The 21857-nt window shown below is 42.8% G+C and overlaps 1 pseudogene; it reads right to left on the bottom strand.

Moving 5' to 3' along the window:
- Positions 1-11787: 11787 nt before the first annotated feature.
- Positions 11788-14116, bottom strand: LOC141028005 (disease resistance protein Pik-2-like; annotated as a pseudogene).
- Positions 14117-21857: the final 7741 nt, after the last annotated feature.

Here is a 21857-nt window from a genome sequence, read left to right as displayed (position 1 = left end):
AGACCAGCCATGGTCACTATGGCCAAAGGCAGCCCACCACAGTACTTCCATATTTCTTCATGGGCATGTTGTTTCTTGCTGCATTGGTTTGCGGTTCACAAAAACTATGATTAAATAGCTTTTCCGAGTCTACATCGCTAAGAAAACCAACTGGATGCAAATAATCGCTAGTCAACTGGCACCAGAAATATACATACCAACTCTTCTTTCTCCCCACCATCACTCCTCGTTCGCCCCATCATTTGCTTTTGTGCTTTCAGGGGATCCCGTGGAATGAGCCAGTCGCCGCATCAGAGCATGCCGCACCAACAGCTTGAAATCTTGTAGTCACTATTACTCTGCCATTATTATCATTTTCATGTGGCAACCAAGTTCTAATATCATGCCATGTTTCTGCAGACCAAATGTCATCAATCAAGAGGAGATACCTAGCAAAAAAAGGTAAACAAAAGTACAAATGAGAAAAGAAGTGGTCGCATACCCAAGTTAGTCTTTTGTATGTTAAAACTAGCTGATAAAAGAAACTTCGTCTAACTCAGTTGTGCAAGTGAATGTACAGTCTCAATACCTAGATTTCATTTGCTAGGACTCACTTATGGGCCTCTAGTTTATTAAAATAATTTATACAGTTTTTCATGCGCTATTTTTAGAAACTAATGAGACATTCACCTAATAGTTTTAATTGGGGGTATAACTCTTTATTTTAATAGACCATACACTAATGGCGAAGCTTTTTGGAGGTCTTGAGTAATTCTAAAAATAAATGTGATGATTCGCAATTTCTGGAAAACAAATCCACATATACATATGTATGTGTTATATAACTGTATAAAGTTTCATGATAAAATAACTTGACATGTGTGCTAAAGAATAAATAAATGGATTTTAACACTGATTAGTAATTGTGCTGAAAATTCAAAAAAAAACCTTTTTTCTGAAGTTCGTAGCTTAAATGATTCATCTTCAAAATTTCTTCACAAGTAGCATACATATATACGTACATGTGGATTATTTTTAAAAAATGTGATACTTGAAAAATATATAGTTTCACTTTTTAAAATAGGTACGGTACCCTAGTGTCCAGGGAGGGCCGCTACTGGTAAGCCAATTAGAAAGCCCGCTACTGGTAACCCAGTAAGTAGTGGCGTCATAAAAGTAGAGGGCGCCCTGCTCACCATTGATAGGCCTTTCTCCACCAGCCACTGTTAGACTATTTTGCAGCGTCACCTGCATTGTCTACTTTATTCTCTTATGTGAAACAATTTTCAATGGAAGCTTGTTCTTTTAGTTCCAAAATAGTAGATTCACCTAGGTTCCTTGAAATGCACATTTGCCAGTGCACAAGCGCCGGAAAAGTCTTACTCGTCTATTATTTCAGTATTCAAACACTTCAATAAAGGAACCCATTGCGACCTTTTTTTGCTTTTACCATATAACCACAAAATTACTACCACTACCTACATGGAACTGCAACTATCTCAATCTATTCGATAAACTTTGGCTTGACATTTCAGCATACCATATGCAAATTAGATATTATATTTTTTATAAATTTAATTACACATCCTATTATTTAGCACCGTCACGACACCTAACTTTTCGGGGTATCACAGGATCTCCCTGGGTACGAATGATTAGGGAAGTGTGAGGCGGGTGAGTTGAGACCTCGCAGCAAGATCACCTGGTTGTCTTGACGTTATGGAAGGATCTCCCTGAGCTCGGAACACGTGGACATCACAACCATCTTAAAACGAAACATGAAAAAGCTTACAAAAACTTCTCTCGAAAAAAGTCTCCCTACCATTTAAAAAAATTCTTAAAAAAAATTTCTCATCATGACCAACCAGCATGCGCCACATGGTGTAGCTGGTTGGCCACCATTCTAGTGCCTCTTAATGGGTTTAACTAGTGGCTGGGGCGCGCACTTGGCGCGCCTCCTATGCGGTCCTTTGCGCGCTTGCCTTGGTGGTGCAGTTGTTTATGGTTCTAGTCCTCTTGAATTCGTTTCAACAACTTATTATATTGATGGTGCATCAGTGCATGTCAGAGACAGGAAGAGCAAACAAACAACTCCAACTCACTGCTTGTTGCCAACTCCTACCGTGTTGCCCTGCAACTGCACCTACTATCTTTGACTTCTTCTCTTTAGTTCAGGGATCAGTCTGTAATTTACATTTTCAGTCAAAATATGATTAACACTATCTTATTCATAATCCCACGATGTAACTATGCAAGCTTCTAGTCAATAGTAAGGAATCTCTTCGGAATGAAACATCATTTAGTTTATTCTTACATAAGTCCAGGTTGGCACTACTGAACTTGTAATCTTGAGAGCGTCCTGGATCACCACAGTTACTGCAAATGATGCCAATTGGAAAATTCTTGTCAGCATAAAGCACCAAACTTATACATGTATTGCATTGTACATGAAAAAATGATTAAGACAGTGATAATGTAGCATGCTCTTCATCAGCTCCTTCACCTTCTAAATCTTTCCTTCAAACCCATTTGCAGATCTGAAGTAAATATATGTGCAGAAATCAGTCATCAACAAAATTGGAATAAAGATCTACAAACTTTGGGTACTATTTTTGTTATAAAACTGAAGAGCAAATTCTTGGCATCTACATCATACAAAAGGGAAATACTTGCTGAGTTCTTAACCATTTGTAGGGGCAAAAAAATCATGTTCTCAGTGATGGCCTATGTTATTTTCTTCCTGATGAATATCAAAATGAACATGTATTAATGCATCTACGTTGCTCTAAAATATTATCATACTTATCTATGAACCTATATTTAACTGATGGGAATCAACTTGATGTATTATAGTTTCAGCTAGCACGGGAACATTCATATTCAAACTAACAAGCTCTCAAGGCGACATGCACCCAAACAGTTCCTAGAACTCAACTGAGGTGGGTGAGGAAATTAAACAGCCACCCAACCCCTACAACACCACTGCCATGTTCCCAGTTAGTGAAGATGTTACATTCTAATCATCATAGCCTTCAAGCTTGTATAAATTATTATTTTTAGCATAGATGAAATTAATATGTAGAATCAACTTAGGTGTACAAATTACCTCGTGAGCTTGGTTTGTCGCAAGCAAATCATGCGTCAACGATTCAAAATCAATAGGCTCCAGTTGTCCTTCATTAAAACTGAGAAGTCAAAAAATAGCTATTCAGTTTAACATTTTCAATAATTAATATATCTCATAGCCATGGATGATATCATGTTGACAACAAATGAAAACATGAAACCTACACAGATTATTGGGTACTCAATGCGCACTCTCCTAGATCCAAAGCAGATGGCGAACATCTCCTTAAATTCATAGTCAGCAAAATCCACTGTGTGCCACACCCACGAATTATCTCTCCCAGCATGCTACTGCATCTTCTTCGTGGCCACAACAACACACGAAATATCGAGATGTAAGAAAAGCCTAGCTATCTAATATGCAAATCAAAATCACATGCACATCACCGCAACACATAAATGTTGTGATAGTTTGAATTTTCATTTTTAGCACGGAATGGTAGTTCTGAATGCTTTGTGTATTTTTAAGCTAGGAGTGCACAATACACAACATATCCTTGAGCTAAAGCTTGATTCTTGGTAGAACTGTATCCCGCTGTTTATATACAGAAGCAACCAATCAAATCTCTCACTATGAACAACTTTTTCTTTTCTTTTAGCTTTATTAGGAGGCTCATCAAACATGAAAAAATTCTCGTTACCAATGTACCCATCAGAAATAGAAAGGCCAACAAAATTCTGGTCAACAGGAATACATTTTTTTTTTTGAAATGGAGGATGACCCCCGGCCTCTGCATCTGGGAGATGCATATGGCCACTTTATTAATTATTCTCGAGGACCTTACAAAGTATTACAGACAATATTCCTGAATCCACCATCTGGGCAACATATACCGCTACTCTTATCCATACGATGAAGGGGTACTAGTTGGGCCACTACCCAAACCATTCACCTAAACCTAACATCAAAAGCCGGAAGCCCCAGCCGAGCCACATACCGGGTCTGGGGCACAATCCGGTCAGACACACTCTTGTGTCGTCGCAGCCATCTTCCACAGGTCCGTCTTCAGAATATATTGAGTCTTCTACCTTGTGTAGGCCACTCCGCCATCGACGTCACCATGATGCCAGACAGCTACCTCCTCCTGCGTGAGTCCATCTCCGCGCATCGGGCGGCGAGCCTCCACAGCGCCATGCCGCCGATCTTTGCCGCCATCAATGAGTGAGATGAAGTACCGCTCCACCACGGCATGTACAAGGTGAGGAAGGGAGAGGTCCCCATCAGAGACACGGCCGGCAGAGAAGCACCGCAGCCACGAGACACTGCCCGAAGCTGCGACGCGGTAGATCAGACGGGCCGCCACCAGGAACCAGACAAGCTCGCCATACACACCCAGCATCCCCATGCCCAAGTCGGCGCCTTCAAGAAGGTGACGACGCTGTGGCGCCGCCGCCGCTTACCCACCGGGGCTAGGGTTTTCACCCGGGCGCAGGGGAAGGGGGGAGGCAGGGGAGGTTTAGCCTCGGCGCCGCCACCAAGGAGGGAATGGCGTCCGGGACGCCATCGGCGCCGTGACCGCCACCGGCAGCCAAGGGTTTCCCCCGGCCAAGCACCTTGCCGCCACCTCCGAACCAGCAACAACATCAGCAGGCGCGTGCACGCCGGAGATCCAGGCCGGCCGGAGGTCATGCATCACGAGCGGACCAGATCGCCTCCGATCTGGCGAGGGGAGCCCGGGGCCTCCCCGCGCCATGACCAGTGCCCACCGGGACCTCGCTGCCCGCGCAGCCGAGGGGATCCGGCCAACCTCACCGACGAGCACTCCCCGCCACCGGAGGAGCGCCGTCCGCACCAGCGAGGCCGCCGCCTCAGATCCGGGCCCTCGCCACCGAAAGGGAGCGGCCAGAGGCCTCGCCGCCGCCCTCACAGGCAGCCGCGCGGGGGCCCCGGCGACCGCCTCCGGCAGCGGCGAGGTGGAGGGGGAGGGGGAGGAGGCGGCGCGAGGGAACCCTAGATCGCCCCCGAGTCGCCCTCGGTAGAGCGACGCGGGGGGGAGAGGGGGGGAGGGGGGAATACATAAATTAGTCATCCAACAAAAGACTATTTCCTTTAAGAGAAAAAGGCAATTCAAAAGTATGAAAAGAAATAAATGAGATGGATTTAATCTCGAATGCCAATAATTATTCTTACGCAAGCAAAACTATTTTTTGTTTGAAGGAAAATTGTGGGCATGCTGAAACTTATCATACTACTAAGTTAGCGACTAACCCAACTAATTTATGTGTCAGAGCAAGAGAACTAACTTAAATAAGAGACATATTTGATGACCGAAGACTATGCTGATGAAATGCATCTGTAACTGAATATGCAGGAAACAGATAAATATGTCAAATCAATAAGCATTAGTGATCACATCTAAATACCAAGATACTGATATCATGCATGGTGGCACATAGCTCAACCTCAGGTCAACATGGTTCCATGGCAGCCATTTTGCTTTCAAGATGGAGACAAAGCAATCTGACAATTTGTATAAGAAATAAAAGGTAATGTAAACAATAGAACAAAAAGGTTAGGTCCGAAAAGTAAGAAAACAACGAACGACAAACCATTATCAGATAAACCAAACAATGAAAAAGAAACCATCATGGTGGGCAAGGCAGTCTATTGTCAAGCACCGATTGGCCAACACCAACCAAGATTTGTTTTTACTTCAACGGCGCCCAACAGCCCCAATAAGAGATGGCAGAGGATACTCGACGTTACCGGTTAAGAAGGTATTGTAAGCAGACTTGCAGAGTACTGGGACGATTCCATCCATTGCCAAAGAAGCTGATACGGATCATCACTGTGCTGCACTTGATAAGGACCTGAGCCGGATGAAGAAACCGCATGATACCCTGCACATTGAGTACCCCAGAGATATTGTAAATCCATCTGTGGTGTAGCAAGGCCTTCTTAACCGTGGGACCATTAGCAATCATGATTCGACAACCGCCTAACTGCTGGAGCCAACTCAGTAATGGACTGACCATCGATCCAACAATCAGTCCAAAACTTTGCGCTCTCACCATCTTCTGCAGATCCTTAATGCTGAGATCACCCAGCTCAATCGGCTTGCAATATCCCACCATGCTACAGTGCAGTTACCACCTGGCGTCGTGATGCCCTTTCCAAAAGAAACTGTGTTTTGACTCGCTACAACATGATATGTATATTAACAAGTTGAATCTAGAAACGGTATAGAAAGGCAAAAGGATCTAGAAAGTACCACATATATTGCATCAGGAGACAAGCGAGCATTCAGTAAATAAAATTGGGCCAAGAATTCTCTTCACTTTCTCAACTGGAGCCATGATACAGTGAGTACTTGCTGATACAACAACTACTCAACTGTTTAGGCCCGACAGAAGAAGCGACATGAAGAATCGGCACTTCATAATTTGTTCTAGTAGTGACAATGGAAAACATAATCAATCGCCCTCCATAAAAATCCTGAATAATCTTCAATGTAATGACAAAACAACGTGCTATTTGACATAGTGTCACAAACTCCTTAACATTAGTTCCAGTCTGGGTGCGGACAAATGTATTATCATGAACTGAATCCACGCTACCCAGGATCTACAAAGACATTGAAGCAAACGCTGCAGAATTCCTGACCAATCCATGTCTACCTATAGCATTTTAGCGCCAACAGCAATGTATATAGTAAAATATTTATTGAAATGTATCAAGAGCTCTGTACATCACCATGCTCTATGTAGAAAGATAACAGGCAGGTCAATGATTCAAAAATAATAACACTAAGGGTACAACAAATATGTACTACTAATCAGAAGTGCGTCCAAAGAGTATCACCTATTCAGCCATAAAGTACCAAACCTAATCCTGAATGACCTATTGCTGGTGGATTTTCCTTATTGGCAGTATGTACTCCATATTCGATTACCCCTCACTGTACTTGAGATGAAAATTTGTACCATAAAACGACATACAAGGGTCTAACGGCCTTTCAAATTTAAACAACCAGTACTGAGGAGTAATCCCTGGTCGAACTGGTCACTCACTGAACTAAGAACTTGAGAATTTTGATGACTAGGCCGATTATACCTTAACCAAACCTATGTACAGCATTCCTAAGAAACTACTGCAACAAGGTCATTGCGATGGTTCCTACTGATGTAGTTCCTGCTAAACACCTTCTGTTACTATCAGATAGTTTCATTGTGCTATCACACCTACAAACTTAATCACTGATTTGTAGGAGTATTAACAGAGAAGAAGATTATTGAAAATTCCTGGTTCCCTATTTGATCTCTACAGGACAAAGGCCTGAAGTCAAAACCACGTACACAGTCTAATCCCAGTGGTTCTATTTTGTGATCGCAAATCAAACTGGATACATTAATATGACAAACAGAGAAATGGCACTATTACTCCATCAAGCAATTAGACAAGACCGTCAAATCAAAATAAGTAAAAGATAATTAGCATGCTCTTGTATAAGTCACCATATATGTGAAGGGAAAATGTCAAACTCCAATTAATATTAAGAGAAAATGGTGAAAAAAGAACATATGATGCAATGCAATCTGTCAAACGCCTTGTGAGCAGAGTAGAATGAGATGGAGGGATCAGTAAGTGCCTTGACCTGCACAGTGGTGCGACAGGCAAACAACTTCATCTGCGATGCTATATGCCATAGCAATCATCAATGATTTACAATGAAACTGCAAGCTTTCCTCACCTGCTCCTGCGTGTTTGTCTTCTTCACATCAGCAGCTGGCCTTGCCCCCCTGAGATCACCACCCCGCACCACCTCCTAGAGATCTGATAGTCCGTGGGTGATCTACATACAAGCACCAATAACATCAAGAATCAATATCCAGTATTTCCACCACCTACCCATCCAACTATCAAGAACCAAGCAACCCAGTCAAGAACTCTGCAGCGGCAATGACCTTATAGGACGACGGAGTAACCCAAGATGAGCCACCGCCACTGCTATGATAACATACTCCTTTTACCGCCCTCCATCCCCAACCTGAAATGACGACCCTAAAAATATCAATATAATCTTCTAAAGAAAATATGGAAGTGGCAGACACAAATGACTTTATCCCAGCACTCAGCTTGGCAAAGATAATTAATATATTTCTCCGAGAATCCTGGTCCGAATAAATGATCAGTCATGTATCCTAGTTGAATACCCTCTACACTTATATACTGGAGATTTACCTCATTGGATTTTGCAAAAGAAGAGTCTACATGGAAGAAATTCACGTCAGGGTGAGTGTGTTTTATATCACAGTCAACCTGCTCGATCATCTCTGAATACTAACAAAAGATATAAATATTGGAGTGATGCAAAATGGTAAAATGACTCGCGCGTATGGCCGTACACTCGACACCATATGCATTTGGAAACACTAGTCGTCAACCCGTGCACCTGCACGGGCTAGCAGTTTGAAGACCATAAAGTTGTATTTGATGTTTGTGAAAATGCGATCATATAATTTTTGAAATGTTGGTACTAAAAATGTTTAATTGGTCCATGGAAGGATAATAAAGAAACATATACATTTACAAAATTGTTTCATGGTGATACATTCTCATGTAAATTGTTTTATCTGTTAGATCCCTCAGTCTGATTTGAATATTGTTATCCAATGTAACTGAATATATTCTCAGTACTATATAAAGTGATGCATTTCTCACATATGTGATGTATTTATCTTGTATTTTTATTGGACATATACAGATGCATGCATACCTAGAGCATATTTCAGTCATATCTAACTTTGACATTGCTAAGTTTTGGCCAACTGATACTGGTCTAGAAATGTGTCAAGGCTAACAAAAGCCAGGACATAATTATGGGAAAAAAGAAAAATATATATTATAAGCTTGATGTAAATATATAAACATTATAGTGTGGAAAATCACAATTGCATGTGGTGTAAATTCAAATACATACCTCACAGTTCGTGCCCTTCATTAAACTGAATCTATGTACTACTTTTTACTTCCATCATTAATATGTATATGAAATGTAAGACATGGGTAATGTTGTATACATATGCATGTGATTGGACCATTAGATAATCTACATAGATAGGTGTGTTGTATGTTTTTTCCAATGTGATGCTTTATTTGCGAACTTGAGATTAGAAGGCATTTTCGTACAGTAACATGATATACAGTGAAGGGATTCTAGCATTAGTAACAAATCATCGTTAAGCGATCAATGGGAATATGATGAATATGATAGGCCAGACATAAGATAAGAAACTGCTAAGTGCATGAATATGATGAATAAGTACACGCATGCATATATGTCAGGCATCAATGGGAATCATGTGACGAATTACGTGATTGAGATGACTCATGTGAGATATCATGTAAACAAACTGACTGTGTAAACAACCATTAGTCCATCACGAACTTGTGTTTCTGTCTGTTCCTACAACCAAACATCTTCCCGTAGAAACGCCAGTTTTGAAACTGGTGTTGTAGACGACTGGCGCTGACAACGATCATTGATATATCTCGATCAGGGGATCGAGCACCTCTCAACATCCAACATGTAAAATTCCAACGGAGTACTAGGAATTGTAACATGAAGTGTGAATTTTACATGTTATATGTTGAGAGGTGCTCGATCTGTATGTTTTTTCTTCGATTTGTTCACCAAGAAAAAACTTAAACGTTGCATGTGCATGTGGCGTTAAAAACAAACACACCAATCTAGGCAGCCTGCATTTGCATGACGGATACATGGTGGCTTATATCATTATTGCTCATTCACTTGCATCTATATGCTGCTAAATTAATGATACGCAGGATTTAAGGATACCTGCAGGGCGAGATGATGCTGCTAGCTTGCCATTACAGGAGCGTGAGCGCGTGCTGCCTCTGGCCTTGCTGCCGAGGAAGCTTCCGTCTGATGTGAAAGCGGAAGAGGAGGTGGAGGATGAGTGCAGATACATCGTTAGATGAACCACAGCCTAGCAATAGCCACAAATACGATATCCTTGCGAATCTGGTGACACCCACACTGACCGTTGTAGCCGCTGGAATGATCATAAAATTAATATTAACATGGCCGATCATTAGCTCTCTCGGTGGGTTTCTACTTACTGTTCTTTGATATTGTGTATTTTCTTGATCCTTCCCGAGTCCAGCAGCACGTCCACTGCTACCTCCTCATACATGTTTCTCGCCGCCTGGCCGTGTACAGCACGATCAACGCACAGACTCCCGTTCACCTCAAGGGACATAGCCTCGGCAAGAATTTTAGCAGATCAGAAAGTAGAACAGCATCAGCTCCAGATCCGCGACTGCGCAAGCACGGTCTCTCTTTTTAGATGGGAAAGACTGCAATACAAAACCTTCTTCCTGCGATGACTGGCGAGGGAAGCTCCACATCTGTGCGGCACCTGGTCTCGAACTCCGTTGTGGTTCGACAACAGCCACGGCCAACAGCTAAGACAATATGGTTTAAGGGGAGGAGAAGGCAACAATGGCTTTTTTCAATCAATACAGTTTTTTTCTGTACGTAATCTGGTTGGAGAGGGCGTACTAGCCATCAACATGTTCGTGGAAAAAAAAATTGATTTGAGAAAACGTGGAATATTTTTCTCCACCTCGATTGTGGATTTTTTTTCCTTGTTTCTCGTAAACATCATGGAGTTTTCATCGGTGGATGCTTATTTTTGTTTCCACCATCGGTGGATGTGACAAATCCTTTTTTACTGGACCATGGAGTTTTCATGGGTGGAGGCTTCTATTTTTTTCTACTACTGGTAGACGTGACAAATCCTTTTAATTACTGGACCAACTTTGTTAAGTAACTTTCTTTTTATCCTGGCCGTAAATCTTCTAATCCAACGCTAGAAATAATATTGATGATGTGGGTTAATTATACGTCTTGAAAGGTGCCTCCAATATCCTCAAAAAAAAGGTGCCTCCAATTACTGGACCAACTTTGTTACGTAACTTTCTTTTTATCCTAGCCGTAAATTTTCTAATCCAACGCTAGAAATAATATTGATGATGTGGGTTAATTATACGTTTTGAAAGGTGCCTCCAATTAGTAAATATAAGATAAGATTGTGAGAGCATATAGATACAGTCAAACAGAAAAGTTAAATGCTTCTTAAACTAATAAAAGGAAAATCCAGGTATTTGAACCTTAACAGCAATTGCTTTAAATAGCTCGGGCTTGGGGCTGAGACGTGTGCCGTCGGCAGCGGATCAGGCGCAGCTCCGCCCCATGCTACTTCTCCAGAGGTCGAGAAAGCCGATCAAAGAGGAGAGGAAGACGCATGGCTGAAGGCTGGCTAGGAGAGAGCCGCCTTGTATCTGGGCGACGGAGGAAGGAGGCGTCGATGCAGAATTGGGGCCTCGCAGTTCGGCGCCGCCCAGACCATGCACCACCGCCCGCGGGTTCTCCGAATCGCAACCGGCCGCGGCGCCGCCATATCGGCACGTCACAGGAGCCGCCACGGGCAGAGCAGAGCAGAGATGGCGGGGCGTTGTGGAACCAGCGCCATGGAGATGCGGGCTGAGCAGGGCGGGCTGAGTCGCGGACGGAGCTAGGCGCGTTGAGTAGCAGGCGGCGGCGGCGGTTTTGGGGGAGGCGAGAGGAGAGGAGAGAAGAGAAGGTAGCGTGTGGAGGAAGAGAAAAGGAAATAGATTCTTGCGTGAGCCCTCCGATTTTGTCGTACGTGTGATGATGTGGACCGAGCGAGGAGTTGCCATTCGCGCGACCCTTATTGGGTTTGATTTGGCCAGGTTGGTGATGCAGGCAATGGGACATATTGCAATCCAGTGGGACATATTGCAATCCAATTCGACCGATGGGACTGCTGATTATATTATAAATACTGGGACATATTGCAATCCAATGCGTACAGTGAAAACAAGTATAATAGGCATACAGGTATATGAACACAAAAAGATCAATAATGGAAGTGACAGTACTACAGAAAAATAATAGAAGTAACAGCACCATACAGAAGTACAGATTACAAGAATCAAAATGTAAAGTAGCCGTAAGTAAAGATGCAGTCTGTTTATTTAGCTCGCAAAACGGAATTTTGGATTTTTAGAAAATAATCTTCCTAGAAATACAGTGCCAAATGATTGTAGGTGAGTCAAGAGACAACAACATCTCATCCAATCTCTTCAAACAGTGATTATTTTTGGCCACTTGCTCACGTACTCCTTATCTAAATACTTGGGGGTATCCTTCAAATCTTCTACCAAGAACTTGGTTATCTCATCGGCTTGATTATCAACGCTGAGATGCACTTCTCGGAGACTACTAAGAGTCTCGATGCCATAAATCCCTTCGAAGGCCTGAAACTGCAGATCAATCCTCTCGAGTGGTGGCATTACCTCTCCTGTAACTGCAAAGCTCAGCCTTGGCACCAAAGTTGCAAAGAAGCGAAGCAGCTTTAGACTCTTGAATCCTCCAGGAGGAACAATTATCTCCCTATTGAGTGTAAAGGTGAGAGAAAACAATTCGGGCAGGTCCTGGATGAGCTTGAAAGTATCAGTCTTAAGAACTGTCACAGAAAGGGTCAGCTTGTAGAGGTTCTTGAGCTCCACGATCCACTTTGGAGGCTTTTCCAACATGCCAGACAGCTCCAGACCAGTGAGGTATCTTGGAGGAGCGGACATGGAGTCTAGTGAGTTGATAAAATTAGAGCTCTCATCATTGATTGCAAGTGTCTGTAGACCGCAGCTGCAGAGGTACTGAATGGAGGAGCATAAATCTATGAAGGTTTTTTGACCCTCAATAATATTGAGCTTGTAAATGGCAAGTTTCCTTAGCCCAGTTAGCTGATCAAGACTTGCAGCAGTGGTCGAGCCTTCACTGATCTCGATCCCTGACAGTACACGAAGTGCTTTCCTTGTCACCTTATTTTTCTATTGAGGCATCTTCAAAGCCTTCCGTGATTTTTTACTTCCCCCAAGCAAACTGCGGAGCCGTTTGAGATTGCCAAAAGTTTTGGGTAGATCTCCGACATTTGTCTCCCTTGCATCAAAAGTTTCCAGATCCTGGATCTTCTCTATCTCTGATGGAATCGTGGAAATCTCTGTTCGACGGAGGCTCAAATACTTCAGTACAAGCATTTTACATATGTCCTCCATATGTTTATTTGTCAATCCCTTCCAACCCTCCAGATCAAACACTTGAATTATTCCATTATTGAATGAATGAAAAGGCAGTGGTCGGTCTTGGCTTCCAAATACGGTTAGTGACCGTACTTGAGACAAATCCATGCCTTCTGTTGGATTCCCTTGTTAAGAACCACTACTCTGCATGGAGAGTCGACGGACTTTGTTGCTAGGAGTTGGCATCAACCAGTGCCCGCCGACGACAGTGATAAAATTTTCCTGGCTTGCTTTGGACACGATATATTCAAGAATCATATCGTGAACTTTAAAGGATTTTACCTTGCCGTTGCGGTTGTGATCAACAGGGCGTATTATCTTCCTACTTATGAGTTGATTGAAGTATGTTTCTGGGACCTCCTCTGCTGTCAGACCTTGCTTCTCAGTGACAAAGCATTCAGATATCCATCTCCTGGTCAGGCGCTTCGTACAAATCTTCAAACCCTTTAGAAATATGCTCAAGTACAATGAGCAGGTCTTGAGATCTGGAGGCAAATCATTGTAGCAGTAATCGAGTATCCTTGTGACTCCATCCAGGGTAAGTGGAGCCACCTTCTCTTGAAACAATGACTTGCAAACTTTCCTCCAATGGCCATGGTCATTCTTTTTGGCTGGGTTGCAGGCGGCAAGACCAGCCATGGTCACTATGGCCAAAGGCAGCCCACCACAGTACTTCCATATTTCTTCATGGGCATGTTGTTTCTTGCTGCATTGGTTTGCGGTTCACAAAAACTATGATTAAATAGCTTTTCCGAGTCTACATCGCTAAGAAAACCAACTGGATGCAAATAATCGCTAGTCAACTGGCACCAGAAATATACATACCAACTCTTCTTTCTCCCCACCATCACTCCTCGTTCGCCCCATCATTTGCTTTTGTGCTTTCAGGGGATCCCGTGGAATGAGCCAGTCGCCGCATCAGAGCATGCCGCACCAACAGCTTGAAATCTTGTAGTCACTATTACTCTGCCATTATTAACATTTTCATGTGGCAACCAAGTTCTAATATCATGCCATGTTTCTGCAGACCAAATGTCATCAATCAAGAGGAGATACCTAGCAAAAAAAGGTAAACAAAAGTACAAATGAGAAAAGAAGTGGTCGCATACCCAAGTTAGTCTTTTGTATGTTAAAACTAGCTGATAAAAGAAACTTCGTCTAACTCAGTTGTGCAAGTGAATGTACAGTCTCAATACCTAGATTTCATTTGCTAGGACTCACTTATGGGCCTCTAGTTTATTAAAATAATTTATACAGTTTTTCATGCGCTATTTTTAGAAACTAATGAGACATTCACCTAATAGTTTTAATTGGGGGTATAACTCTTTATTTTAATAGACCATACACTAATGGCGAAGCTTTTTGGAGGTCTTGAGTAATTCTAAAAATAAATGTGATGATTCGCAATTTCTGGAAAACAAATCCACATATACATATGTATGTGTTATATAACTGTATAAAGTTTCATGATAAAATAACTTGACATGTGTGCTAAAGAATAAATAAATGGATTTTAACACTGATTAGTAATTGTGCTGAAAATTCAAAAAAAAAACCTTTTTTCTGAAGTTCGTAGCTTAAATGATTCATCTTCAAAATTTCTTCACAAGTAGCATACATATATACGTACATGTGGATTATTTTTAAAAAATGTGATACTTGAAAAATATATAGTTTCACTTTTTAAAATAGGTACGGTACCCTAGTGTCCAGGGAGGGCCGCTACTGGTAAGCCAGTTAGAAAGCCCGCTACTGGTAACCCAGTAAGTAGTGGCGTCATAAAAGTAGAGGGCGCCCTGCTCACCATTGATAGGCCTTTCTCCACCAGCCACTGTTAGCCTATTTTGCAGCGTCACCTGCATTGTCTACTTTATTCTCTTATGTGAAACAATTTTCAATGGAAGCTTGTTCTTTTAGTTCCAAAATTGTAGATTCACCTAGGTTCCTTGAAATGCACATTTGCCAGTGCACAAGCGCCGGAAAAGTCTTACTCGTCTATTATTTCAGTATTCAAACACTTCAATAAAGGAACCCATTGCGACCTTTTTTTGCTTTTACCATATAACCACAAAATTACTACCACTACCTACATGGAACTGCAACTATCTCAATCTATTCGATAAACTTTGGCTTGACATTTCAGCATACCATATGCAAATTAGATATTATATTTTTTATAAATTTAATTACACATCCTATTATTTAGCACCGTCACGACACCTAACTTTTCGGGGTATCGCAGGATCTCCCTGGGTACGAATGATTAGGGAAGTGTGAGGCAGGTGAGTTGAGACCTCGCAGCAAGATCACCTGGTTGTCTTGACGTTATGGAAGGATCTCCCTGAGCTCGGAACACGTGGACATCACAACCATCTTAAAACGAAACATGAAAAAGCTTACAAAAACTTCTCTCGAAAAATGTCTCCCTACCATTTAAAAAAATTCTTAAAAAAAATTTCTCATCATGACCAACCAGCATGTGCCACATGGTGTAGCTGGTTGGCCACCATTCTAGTGCCTCTTAATGGGTTTAACTAGTGGCTGGGGCGCGCACTTGGCGCGCCTCCTATGCGGTCCTTTGCGCGCTTGCCTTGGTGGTGCAGTTGTTTATGGTTCTAGTCCTCTTGAATTCGTTTCAACAACTTATTATATTGATGGTGCATCAGTGCATGTCAGAGACAGGAAGAGCAAACAAACAACTCCAACTCACTGCTTGTTGCCAACTCCTACCGTGTTGCCCTGCAACTGCACCTACTATCTTTGACTTCTTCTCTTTAGTTCAGGGATCAGTCTGTAATTTACATTTTCAGTCAAAATATGATTAACACTATCTTATTCATAATCCCACGATGTAACTATGCAAGCTTCTAGTCAATAGTAAGGAATCTCTTCGGAATGAAACATCATTTAGTTTATTCTTACATAAGTCCAGGTTGGCACTACTGAACTTGTAATCTTGAGAGCGTCCTGGATCACCACAGTTACTGCAAATGATGCCAATTGGAAAATTCTTGTCAGCATAAAGCACCAAACTTATACATGTATTGCATTGTACATGAAAAAATGATTAAGACAGTGATAATGTAGCATGCTCTTCATCAGCTCCTTCACCTTCTAAATCTTTCCTTCAAACCCATTTGCAGATCTGAAGTAAATATATGTGCAGAAATCAGTCATCAACAAAATTGGAATAAAGATCTACAAACTTTGGGTACTATTTTTGTTATAAAACTGAAGAGCAAATTCTTGGCATCTACATCATACAAAAGGGAAATACTTGCTGAGTTCTTAACCATTTGTAGGGGCAAAAAAATCATGTTCTCAGTGATGGCCTATGTTATTTTCTTCCTGATGAATATCAAAATGAACATGTATTAATGCATCTACGTTGCTCTAAAATATTATCATACTTATCTATGAACCTATATTTAACTGATGGGAATCAACTTGATGTATTATAGTTTCAGCTAGCACGGGAACATTCATATTCAAACTAACAAGCTCTCAAGGCGACATGCACCCAAACAGTTCCTAGAACTCAACTGAGGTGGGTGAGGAAATTAAACAGCCACCCAACCCCTACAACACCACTGCCATGTTCCCAGTTAGTGAAGATGTTACATTCTAATCACCATAGCCTTCAAGCTTGTATAAATTATTATTTTTAGCATAGATGAAATTAATATGTAGAATCAACTTAGGTGTACAAATTACCTCGTGAGCTTGGTTTGTCGCAAGCAAATCATGCGTCAACGATTCAAAATCAATAGGCTCCAGTTGTCCTTCATTAAAACTGAGAAGTCAAAAAATAGCTATTCAGTTTAACATTTTCAATAATTAATATATCTCATAGCCATGGATGATATCATGTTGACAACAAATGAAAACATGAAACCTACACAGATTATTGGGTACTCAATGCGCACTCTCCTAGATCCAAAGCAGATGGCGAACATCTCCTTAAATTCATAGTCAGCAAAATCCACTGTGTGCCACACCCACGAATTATCTCTCCCAGCATGCTACTGCATCTTCTTCGTGGCCACAACAACACACGAAATATCGAGATGTAAGAAAAGCCTAGCTATCTAATATGCAAATCAAAATCACATGCACATCACCGCAACACATAAATGTTGTGATAGTTTGAATTTTCATTTTTAGCACGGAATGGTAGTTCTGAATGCTTTGTGTATTTTTAAGCTAGGAGTGCACAATACACAACATATCCTTGAGCTAAAGCTTGATTCTTGGTAGAACTGTATCCCGCTGTTTATATACAGAAGCAACCAATCAAATCTCTCACTATGAACAACTTTTTCTTTTCTTTTAGCTTTATTAGGAGGCTCATCAAACATGAAAAAATTCTCGTTACCAATGTACCCATCAGAAATAGAAAGGCCAACAAAATTCTGGTCAACAGGAATACATTTTTTTTTTGAAATGGAGGATGACCCCCGGCCTCTGCATCTGGGAGATGCATATGGCCACTTTATTAATTATTCTCGAGGACCTTACAAAGTATTACAGACAATATTCCTGAATCCACCATCTGGGCAACATATACCGCTACTCTTATCCATACGATGAAGGGGTACTAGTTGGGCCACTACCCAAACCATTCACCTAAACCTAACATCAAAAGCCGGAAGCCCCAGCCGAGCCACATACCGGGTCTGGGGCACAATCCGGTCAGACACACTCTTGTGTCGTCGCAGCCATCTTCCACAGGTCCGTCTTCAGAATATATTGAGTCTTCTACCTTGTGTAGGCCACTCCGCCATCGACGTCACCATGATGCCAGACAGCTACCTCCTCCTGCGCGAGTCCATCTCCGCACATCGGGCGGCGAGCCTCCACAGCGCCATGCCGCCGATCTTTGCCGCCATCAATGAGTGAGATGAAGTACCGCTCCACCACGGCATGTACAAGGTGAGGAAGGGAGAGGTCCCCATCGGAGACACGGCCGGCAGAGAAGCACCGCAGCCACGAGACACTGCCCGAAGCTGCGACGCGGTAGATCAGACGGGCCGCCACCAGGAACCAGACAAGCTCGCCATACACACCCAGCATCCCCATGCCCAAGTCGGCGCCTTCAAGAAGGTGACGACGCTGTGGCGCCGCCGCCGCTTACCCACCGGGGCTAGGGTTTTCACCCGGGCGCAGGGGAAGGGGGGAGGCAGGGGAGGTTTAGCCTCGGCGCCGCCACCAAGGAGGGAATGGCGTCCGGGACGCCATCGGCGCCGTGACCGCCACCGGCAGCCAAGGGTTTCCCCCGGCCAAGCACCCTGCCGCCACCTCCGAACCAGCAACAACATCAGCAGGCGCGTGCACGCCGGAGATCCAGGCCGGCCGGAGGTCATGCATCACGAGCGGACCAGATCGCCTCCGATCTGGCGAGGGGAGCCCGGGGCCTCCCCGCGCCATGACCAGTGCCCACCGGGACCTCGCTGCCCGCGCAGCCGAGGGGATCCGGCCAACCTCACCGACGAGCACTCCCCGCCACCGGAGGAGCGCCGTCCGCACCAGCGAGGCCGCCGCCTCAGATCCGGGCCCTCGCCACCGAAAGGGAGCGGCCAGAGGCCTCGCCGCCGCCCTCACAGGCAGCCGCGCGGGGGCCCCGGCGACCGCCTCCGGCAGCGGCGAGGTGGAGGGGGAGGGGGAGGAGGCGGCGCGAGGGAACCCTAGATCGCCCCCGAGTCGCCCTCGGTAGAGCGACGCGGGGGGGAGAGGGGGGGAGGGGGGAATACATAAATTAGTCATCCAACAAAAGACTATTTCCTTTAAGAGAAAAAGGCAATTCAAAAGTATGAAAAGAAATAAATGAGATGGATTTAATCTCGAATGCCAATAATTATTCTTACGCAAGCAAAACTATTTTTTGTTTGAAGGAAAATTGTGGGCATGCTGAAACTTATCATACTACTAAGTTAGCGACTAACCCAACTAATTTATGTGTCAGAGCAAGAGAACTAACTTAAATAAGAGACATATTTGATGACCGAAGACTATGCTGATGAAATGCATCTGTAACTGAATATGCAGGAAACAGATAAATATGTCAAATCAATAAGCATTAGTGATCACATCTAAATACCAAGATACTGATATCATGCATGGTGGCACATAGCTCAACCTCAGGTCAACATGGTTCCATGGCAGCCATTTTGCTTTCAAGATGGAGACAAAGCAATCTGACAATTTGTATAAGAAATAAAAGGTAATGTAAACAATAGAACAAAAAGGTTAGGTCCGAAAAGTAAGAAAACAACGAACGACAAACCATTATCAGATAAACCAAACAATGAAAAAGAAACCATCATGGTGGGCAAGGCAGTCTATTGTCAAGCACCGATTGGCCAACACCAACCAAGATTTGTTTTTACTTCAACGGCGCCCAACAGCCCCAATAAGAGATGGCAGAGGATACTCGACGTTACCGGTTAAGAAGGTATTGTAAGCAGACTTGCAGAGTACTGGGACGATTCCATCCATTGCCAAAGAAGCTGATACGGATCATCACTGTGCTGCACTTGATAAGGACCTGAGCCGGATGAAGAAACCGCATGATACCCTGCACATTGAGTACCCCAGAGATATTGTAAATCCATCTGTGGTGTAGCAAGGCCTTCTTAACCGTGGGACCATTAGCAATCATGATTCGACAACCGCCTAACTGCTGGAGCCAACTCAGTAATGGACTGACCATCGATCCAACAATCAGTCCAAAACTTTGCGCTCTCACCATCTTCTGCAGATCCTTAATGCTGAGATCACCCAGCTCAATCGGCTTGCAATATCCCACCATGCTACAGTGCAGTTACCACCTGGCGTCGTGATGCCCTTTCCAAAAGAAACTGTGTTTTGACTCGCTACAACATGATATGTATATTAACAAGTTGAATCTAGAAACGGTATAGAAAGGCAAAAGGATCTAGAAAGTACCACATATATTGCATCAGGAGACAAGCGAGCATTCAGTAAATAAAATTGGGCCAAGAATTCTCTTCACTTTCTCAACTGGAGCCATGATACAGTGAGTACTTGCTGATACAACAACTACTCAACTGTTTAGGCCCGACAGAAGAAGCGACATGAAGAATCGGCACTTCATAATTTGTTCTAGTAGTGACAATGGAAAACATAATCAATCGCCCTCCATAAAAATCCTGAATAATCTTCAATGTAATGACAAAACAACGTGCTATTTGACATAGTGTCACAAACTCCTTAACATTAGTTCCAGTCTGGGTGCGGACAAATGTATTATCATGAACTGAATCCACGCTACCCAGGATCTACAAAGACATTGAAGCAAACGCTGCAGAATTCCTGACCAATCCATGTCTACCTATAGCATTTTAGCGCCAACAGCAATGTATATAGTAAAATATTTATTGAAATGTATCAAGAGCTCTGTACATCACCATGCTCTATGTAGAAAGATAACAGGCAGGTCAATGATTCAAAAATAATAACACTAAGGGTACAACAAATATGTACTACTAATCAGAAGTGCGTCCAAAGAGTATCACCTATTCAGCCATAAAGTACCAAACCTAATCCTGAATGACCTATTGCTGGTGGATTTTCCTTATTGGCAGTATGTACTCCATATTCGATTACCCCTCACTGTACTTGAGATGAAAATTTGTACCATAAAACGACATACAAGGGTCTAACGGCCTTTCAAATTTAAACAACCAGTACTGAGGAGTAATCCCTGGTCGAACTGGTCACTCACTGAACTAAGAACTTGAGAATTTTGATGACTAGGCCGATTATACCTTAACCAAACCTATGTACAGCATTCCTAAGAAACTACTGCAACAAGGTCATTGCGATGGTTCCTACTGATGTAGTTCCTGCTAAACACCTTCTGTTACTATCAGATAGTTTCATTGTGCTATCACACCTACAAACTTAATCACTGATTTGTAGGAGTATTAACAGAGAAGAAGATTATTGAAAATTCCTGGTTCCCTATTTGATCTCTACAGGACAAAGGCCTGAAGTCAAAACCACGTACACAGTCTAATCCCAGTGGTTCTATTTTGTGATCGCAAATCAAACTGGATACATTAATATGACAAACAGAGAAATGGCACTATTACTCCATCAAGCAATTAGACAAGACCGTCAAATCAAAATAAGTAAAAGATAATTAGCATGCTCTTGTATAAGTCACCATATATGTGAAGGGAAAATGTCAAACTCCAATTAATATTAAGAGAAAATGGTGAAAAAAGAACATATGATGCAATGCAATCTGTCAAACGCCTTGTGAGCAGAGTAGAATGAGATGGAGGGATCAGTAAGTGCCTTGACCTGCACAGTGGTGCGACAGGCAAACAACTTCATCTGCGATGCTATATGCCATAGCAATCATCAATGATTTACAATGAAACTGCAAGCTTTCCTCACCTGCTCCTGCGTGTTTGTCTTCTTCACATCAGCAGCTGGCCTTGCCCCCCTGAGATCACCACCCCGCACCACCTCCTAGAGATCTGATAGTCCGTGGGTGATCTACATACAAGCACCAATAACATCAAGAATCAATATCCAGTATTTCCACCACCTACCCATCCAACTATCAAGAACCAAGCAACCCAGTCAAGAACTC

Source organism: Aegilops tauschii, chromosome 7 (assembly GCF_002575655.3).
Source record: "Aegilops tauschii subsp. strangulata cultivar AL8/78 chromosome 7, Aet v6.0, whole genome shotgun sequence".
Classification (NCBI taxonomy): Eukaryota; Viridiplantae; Streptophyta; class Magnoliopsida; order Poales; family Poaceae; genus Aegilops; species Aegilops tauschii.
The sequence above is the reverse complement of the archived record's forward strand: the minus strand, read 5'-3'. Positions and strand labels throughout refer to the sequence as shown.